The sequence below is a fragment of the Neophocaena asiaeorientalis genome, unplaced genomic scaffold (genome assembly GCF_003031525.2).
Source record: "Neophocaena asiaeorientalis asiaeorientalis breed wild unplaced genomic scaffold, Neophocaena_asiaeorientalis_V1.1 scaffold1037, whole genome shotgun sequence".
NCBI lineage: Eukaryota > Metazoa > Chordata > Mammalia > Artiodactyla > Phocoenidae > Neophocaena > Neophocaena asiaeorientalis.
In genome coordinates, this window is record NW_020174558.1 from 274,559 (window position 1) to 282,740 (window position 8,182).

General features: G+C 37.6%; 1 protein-coding gene across 1 annotated transcript in view; it reads right to left on the reverse strand.

Moving 5' to 3' along the window:
* Positions 1-8,182, reverse strand: part of NTNG1 (netrin G1) — a 317,635-nt gene that overhangs the window by 105,127 nt on the left and 204,326 nt on the right. The window lies entirely within an intron of this gene.

Genomic DNA, 8,182 nt, shown 5'->3' on the forward strand with positions numbered 1-8,182 from the left:
AATACCCACCCACTCTTCTTTAAAGAGCCTTGACACTGTGAAATAACTCAAGTGCAGATGCTTTGGCCTGAGATAAGCTTTCTGGTTAGTGATGTAAATACGGTGCGTCCTTTGCAGATCCAAGTCTCTGAGGAGACTCACCACCAACTCACAATTTATGCTGCTCGAAAAATTCCCTTGCCCCTGGGAAATACGTGCATCTTTTTGCCCAAGCATGTGCTCATAGGAAAGTAGGGGAGTGTATGAAATAAGGAGGAATGTGGTGGCCTGTTATCTTTTCCTCTTGGAGAAAACGCTATGAAGAGGAACCAGACTGAGCTTGACACACACAATATTGACTGGATTTTTGATGCCTCAAAGATGATGTTGTGGAGGAACAGACAGACTTGAAGAAATAAATGCATTATTAAATAGCACAGTTGTTTTCACGTGGGCCAGAAGGTCTGGCCTCATTCTCTGGTTAGGGGTGGGAATTTCTCTTGAAGTAACAGAATATTCTCAGACAATCTTCCTGCACCGGAAATTAAGTGGGCTTTGAAGAGAGAAAGGAGGTCTTTATTCCCTCTCCGGAGCCAGAACGTGGGGAACCCGGACTATGAGGCATGGTGGTGTCTGGAGATTCCAGCTAGAGGTGATGGAGATGTTCCTCCCTGCTCTGGCCACCACATCACAACTCTGTGACACCTTCTGGGAGTTGGGAGCTGTTCAAAATTGAAGGTGAGAGCTTCACTTTCAACATAGTACTTCAGTGCTCCCCAAACCTTCCTTAAAGTGTTGTTAAATCTAACAATCTCATTTTAAGGCAGTAGGTGTCCATGACTGGAAAAAACAGGCATGTGGCAAGCAACCTAATTACCCCCTCGTAAGCAAGCGAGAGAGGTTGGAGAAATCCTGGAGCCACGTATTTAGGGCTCAGGGCACTTTAATCTCTCCTTGGCAGAGCTGCATCTCCTTGATGCTCCTGCCTCACTGTTATTTCTAAATGGGGCTCTGCTGTGGAACCAATGAATAAGTGGGCAAAGGCTGTAATAATTTAAGGAGACGTAGTACTCAAATAGTTCTGAGTGAACAGAGCTGTGAATATGAAGAGTAGGGAAAGAGTATAAAGAGTAGGCACTTAGGTGTACCTGGGCTGGTGACTGGGAAGCAGCAAGACTGAAGGCTGGGACCAAGACAGCAAAGAAATTATTCAATAGAGTTCACTATAGGTAATATGTCAACAACCAGGGTAGAAATCTCCACATCATACAAATTGAAAGTCAGAGTAAAGCATGTCAGAAACTCAGGAGAGAAACAGAATTTAGAGCAGATGTAAATTCCAAAGTGAAGGGAGTCCGGGCAGAAGAAAGGTAACACAGCAGAGTGGTAGGATCTTGGGCTATGGGGCAGGGTTTCCTGGCTGGAATCTGATCCTTCCCCTTTTAACTAGCTATGTGACCTTGAACAACTTTCTTATCTTCTCAATGGCTTAGCTTTCCCATTTATAAATTGGGGATAATAACAGTAATATTGTTATAAGGACGTTGTGATGATTAAATGAGTTAATAAAAGTGCTTAGAAGAGTTCCTAGCACAACATAAATAGTCAATACATGTTAAATATAACTGTCACTGCTATTATTATTTTCTAGGCAGTGATGAGCTAGGAGCAACTGATTAAAGGCCAAATGTCCTGACTAGTGGCCTACTCTCTGTTTTCTTCTCTTTAAAAGGAGGGAATGGTGGACAGGAAGGAGGAAGGAGGTTGGGCACATGGACTTAAAGAGCACAAAAAACAGTCAAAAGAACAAAAGCATGAGTGCCCAAAAGACTGATTCTGAGCTGGTCTGATGTCTAAAATAGTGAAGTTTACATTTACTTACAGTTGGCACAGCTAAAAGTCCTGCTTGGTATCAATTCCCAGTCAAACGATTAACCTGATGGTGGAGGCACTAAAGTGGGTTTAGTTGTGGGGAATGATCCCTTCATGGCTCAGAACACAAATATGTCAACACATCTGGCTTACACTATAATAGTAACCTTAAAACTCTCTCATATCCAATAAGGGCATTTTGGTTAATCAATCTACCATATACAAATACCTGATCAACAGTACCCTTTAGATCATTCCAGAAATCACTGGAAAGCATAATGAAAAACACGGGACTTCAACTTCCATGCAAAATGGAGTAACAGGGTCAGTGTTTACTCTTCCACCTGAAATAACTCCCCAAAAGATGAAATCTGTGAAATGTTTTCAAGACACCAGACACCAGGAAAGAAAGGACAGTGACTCCCAAGAGAAAGCAAAAATAAATAAATAAATAGATAGATAGATAAATAAATAAACAAACTGAGTCCACGGACTGCCTTGTCTTGCTGTCTTGGTACCATGGTACAGACAGGGGGAACCCAGGCTGAGGCCAGTGGACTCCTTGATCAGAAGAGAAGGAGGTGAGAGTTCAGGAGACTAGGGCAGCTAGAGTCAAGACAAAGTACTGGAGGGGAGAGAACTGCACAAAGAACACTGGAGATCTGCACACAGACCCCTCAAGTACTCAGCACAATGCTCATCTGTGTATGTGGATGAAGAAACTATAGGAGGGGAGGGAGAAAAACATTCAAAAGGATGGGCGAAGAGTATCTGGAACTCACACGGTACTAGAAATAGTGCCTATTCACACTAGCCAGATGAGAAAAACTCTTAATTCATGGGGCACTGGATAAAATAGTCAGGCAAGTCTTGCTTCAGTAATGTGTAATAATCAGCCCTAGACTAAGGACTGCTCCAGACCAGCCTAATAGATCACAGCAATAAGATGCTAAAGGATCAACATGTTTCCAAATAACTTAATTAAATCCCAGGAAAACCTCAAGAACATTCATAGGAATACAAAAATACCCAGCACTGAACAGGGTATAATTTACAATATCAGGCATACAATCAATGATTACCAGCCATGCAAAGGAGCAGAAAAATGATGCAAATAATCAATAGAAACCAAGTCAAAACGGACACACATATTACAATTAGCAGGCAGGACATCAGAAGAGTTATGTACAGTTATTATAATTGTATTTCATGTGTTCAAAAGTTAACTAGAGGGATGGAAGATATAAAAAAGATCCAAATCAAAATTCTTGAGACAAAGAAATACAATTTCTGCAATGAAAAAATACACTCAATTGGGATTAGCAGATTAGACAACACAGAAGAAAAAAAGGAGCATCAGTGAATTACATGGCAATGTCAAGTGACCTAAGACATGTGTAATTAGAATTCCTAAAGAAAAGAAGAGAGAGGGGTGGACAGAATAAATATTTGATGAAATAATCCCCCATATTTTCTAATTTTTACAAAATCCAAGAAGTGCAATGAACCTAAGCATAAGAAACATAAAGAAACCTACCCCAAGGCATATCATAATCAAAATACATAAAACTAGACTATCTTAAAAGCAGTAATAAAAGAAAAAAACATGTTACATACAGATTTCTCTTTGGAAACAATGCAAGTAAGAAGACAATGCAGCAAAATCTTTAAAGTAACGAAAGAAAAAAATAACCTGCCAATCTAGAGCTCTACACCTAGAAAAATGTCTTTCAAAAACAAAGTAAAATAAAGTCATTTTCCAGCATACGAAAGATAAAAGAATTCATCACCAGCAGACACAAACTATAAGAAATGTTAAAAGAACTCCATGGAAATCCGGATTTACACACAAAGCAATGAAGATAACTGGAAATGATAGCTATGAGGGTAAATATGCAAGATTTTTTTCTTATTTAAAAGATAATTGATTGTTAAAACAAAAATAATCATATATTATGAGGCTTATAAGATGTATACAAGTAAAATGTATAAAAACAAAAGCACAAAGGCTGACAGGGGAGAAATTAAAGTCTAATATTATACTTCTTGTGCTACATATGAAGTGGTATAATATCATCTGAAGTTAGATCATGATAACTTACAGTTACATATTATAAATCCTAAAGGAATCCTAAAACAACTAAACAGATACAACAGAGGAGATATAAGGAATCATTAAAAAATTACACCAATCCAAACAAATGCAGAAAAAGAGGAAAAAGGAACCAGAAGAATGGAACAAATAGAAAAGAAATAGCAAGATGTTAGGCTTAAAACTAACCATATCAATAATCACATTAAATCTAAAACTAAACACCCAATTAAGATACAGATTAAAAAGCAAGAGCAACTATATACTACCTGCGAAAGGATTGAAAAATATATCAGGTTAACACTAATCAAAAGGAAGCTGGAATGATACGTTAATATCAGATAAAATAATACCTGTGAAGGACCTAGACGGATACTGCCCACTGTGTAAATCACTTTTATGGTAGCTCTAATGAAAGAGGCAGTGAATCATCATAGACTTAGAAGTCAAATGTAGGAGTGGACTAGGAGCCTTAGATTCAACTCAAATCTCTATTTACAACTTTAGGTAAGTTACTTAACTTCTCTCAGCCCCAGTTTTCTTATCTGTAAAATGGGGATAGAAAACAGTACTTACCACATGGAGTTGTTAGGAAGGAAGGTGAAATGAGCAAACAAACTTGTACTAAAGAATTCCACCACCAGTTTGTTTTTTAGGTAAAGGAAATAAAGGTATTTTGCACACTTGAGATTGTGGACTGTGATTCATCCCTTTGCACACACTGTATGTTCATGTGGTGAAGAGGGAAGGGAAAGGAAGCAAGAGGGGAGAGACAAAATGAAGAAAGATAGTAGGAGTAGGAAAATGGAACAAAAAGTAATGAGGAGATAGAAAAATCCTCCAAGAACCCTGGAAATAATGGGGATATGGGGATAGAGTAAAGGGTTTCCTACTCTATGTTGGATGGATGTTTCAGCCATTTTTATTTAAAGATCTTAGTATAGGGTAACTCCAGAAGACTAGAAACTAGGGGAAATCTAGAAGGCTCATATATTGATAATATATATTTTTTATTTTGTGACAGAATTGCCTGTTTTACAACTGAGAAAAATTGGAGAATTTTTCATTCTATGGGAATACCATTGACATTCCAGGCTTGATCAAGATGCAACAGGAATATTCTAGGGTTTAAGAATCACCCAGGGAACCGTTTTCTGAAGGTAAATCTAATCACAGTTACAAATGAAGTTTGTTAGGCCCTAAGGATAATCATCCACTCGACAATTATTTACTGAGTATCTGACATGAACTAGGCATGCTGGTGTCTGATATTCAGAAAACTCAGTGTCCTTCTTCAAGGAGTTTCAAATCTGTATGTTTCTCCTTCCTACTTCCATTATTCAGGGTCCTGTATGAAAAAAAAAATACATTTTGGGCAAATATTAAGATGTATACTTCCTGTTTTGGGCACGCACAGGTTTAGAATGCCCAAGTCTGCATTCAGGATGCAGCCCCTTTTCCATTTATATCTGTAGAACAGTAGTGATTTATCATACGGCTTAACATCATTAAACATTTATTAAGCACCCATAGTATCCTAGACACACAGAAACAGATAAAAGACATTGTTTCTGCTTAGCAGCCCTTTGTAAAAGAAGACTAATGAATATATGCTTATTCAATAGATCAAGCAAGCAATATACATTTTAAGAAATTTATAAATATTTAATCAAGATGTTGTACAGTAAATCTGACAGAGAACCCTAGACTTTTTGGATTACTAAAATAGAATTCTACATGACTAAAAACTTAGTGGTGTACAGCTTTTGTGTAAAAAATGAACTGAAAATATTTTAAAATAGATATTTCAAAATTGTTCCATAGAATTTCTCCAAAATTTCCCAGAAAAAAAGTTAAAAATCAGAGAATATCTTAAATCCCTAGTAGACAAAATGAATTAATTCTGCATCATTTCAATCTAAAGTGTGGAAGATTTCATATTATCCCAGGAGCTTATATGTTCATAACTTGGAAAAGAGTTTAAGTCTGGCTTTATCCTTTCATTTTGAGTGCCTTTAAATATAAGCAGACACACACGCACACATGCAAACACACATAGCCTTATAGAACCTTTTGTGTACAGATCTATAACTCCATCGGTTTGGCATCTTGTGGCCCTTTGGAACATCATCCTTGACTTTAAACCCTTTTGTTCTAAAGTTAATTTTAGCTATGAATTTCCAGGTCTCTGGAGAGGATGTGTCACAACAAACTTTACTTTGAGACAGATTTTTGGGTCTATATTTAATTAAAAGTGCCCTTACATCTGCTCAGTGGCCATCCTAAAAAAGTCCTTCTGAGATGTGAGTGATGATCCACAACTTCCCATCTATATTTGTTGGTAGCATTCCACAGCAGCAACTGCCAGCTTTTTTCCTCCACTTTCTCCCTACTGTGCCACAGAAAGGGAACAATTTGTTGTGTAGGAGCTCTAAAACTGTGAAGATTAAATTACCATCTGAGTGGACATAGTTACAATACCATTCAAAAGTGTGACTTAACTGTCTGCTATGTTTTTATTTCCCCCCACACTAACAGAGCTACCCAGGTGAGTGGTTATAGATCTATGTCAACTGCTATTGTTACACGGAACAGACATGGGTAGCAGAATCTTCATCTGTCATCAGCTTACTGGAGAGGCAAATTAGAGACGGTACTTTGACACAGTGGGGAATACAGCACATTTAGGAACTGAAAGAAAATTGAGTTTCTGTTGAATTGTTTGCTGCTGGAGAAACAAGAGAGGTTAATTTCATACTGTTTAACACAGCTTTGAAAGAATGTAAAATAAAATAATGCTTGAGCATAACAGGAGCATGCTTAAATTCTGCCCTCCCCAAAGCAAAACAAACTTGGTGTAGTTTTAGACCTTTAAAATAGATTTTAAATTCTTATGAATTCAGATCCTGAGGGATTATGTTAAGTAGTTCTTACAAATCATATCTTGTGCCAAGTGACATATAGAAAAAATATGCAAAAATATGATTATGTTTCATTGAAGATTTTGGCTATTCCGTATATGGCTGAATTTGCATTTTTATACTTAGAGACATCATGACATCACACATGGTAAGTGACTGTAAAATATGCATATATAAAATTATATTGGCTTACCTATATGCATATGAATAAATATATTCATTCATGTGTATAATTTTTTTAAATTATCATTTAAGTTCTCAAAAATGGGACAGGGATCCAGTTGTTTCTTATGAGCCCTGGAGTGCCAAGAAGGATTAATGTGTACCATCAGTAAATCACTCACCACATAGGTGGCCCTTTGGCTCTCCTTTATTTGCAGAGATCATCAGGTTTTTTGTTTTTACAATTCCTATTACAGGCTGACATTGTGGAGTTATAGTGTGAATGAAGACCAGATCCTAGGGTTGACTTTGATCATTCTTAATGAAGTCTTTCAGAAGAACTATGCTCCATAGACCCACACAACATATTGGATCTCTATTGTTTTTAGGTCAGCACTCTGTAATAGAAATGTAATGTGAGCCACAGATGCAAACCACATATATAATTAAAAAGTTTCTAGGGGGCTTCCCTGGTGGCGCAGTGGTTGAGAGTCCGCCTGCCGATACAGGGGACACGGGTTCATGCCCCGGTCCAGGAAGATCCCACATGTTGCGGAGCGGCTAGGCCCGTGAGCCACGGCCGCTGAGCCTGCGCGTCTGGAGCCTGTGCTCCGCAACGGGAGAGGCCACTACAGTTAGAGGCCCGTGTACCGCAAAAAAAAAAAAAAAAAAAAAAAAGTTTCTAACTAGACACACTCAAAAAAGTAAAAAGAAATAAGTGAAATTAATTTTAATAATACATTTAATGCAATATTGTTTCAATATTTTTCTAATGCTCATTAAAGTGAATGTATAACTGTGCATTGTGCAAAATTACTTTGCTTCTCATCAGTGCTTTAGGTACTAAATGTAAAAATACTTTTTTAAATAATGAGGGATGGGGGTGACAGAAAGTAGCAAGATAATTAGGTGTATATCAGACAGATCTGGATTGGGACTCCAGGTTGTGTATTTGACTATGTAATTGACCTTTGGGAGGTAATTTAGCACTCTAAACCACTCTGAACTGTAAAGGGAGCATATTAATACCTGATTCAGATGAGATGAGCATTCAAAGCACTTAGAACATTGCCTGGCACAGAGCACTTGCTCACTAAATGACAGGAAGAAAAAGATGATGGTGATGCTTTCTGGAGTGTGAACAAAGGGGAAAAGT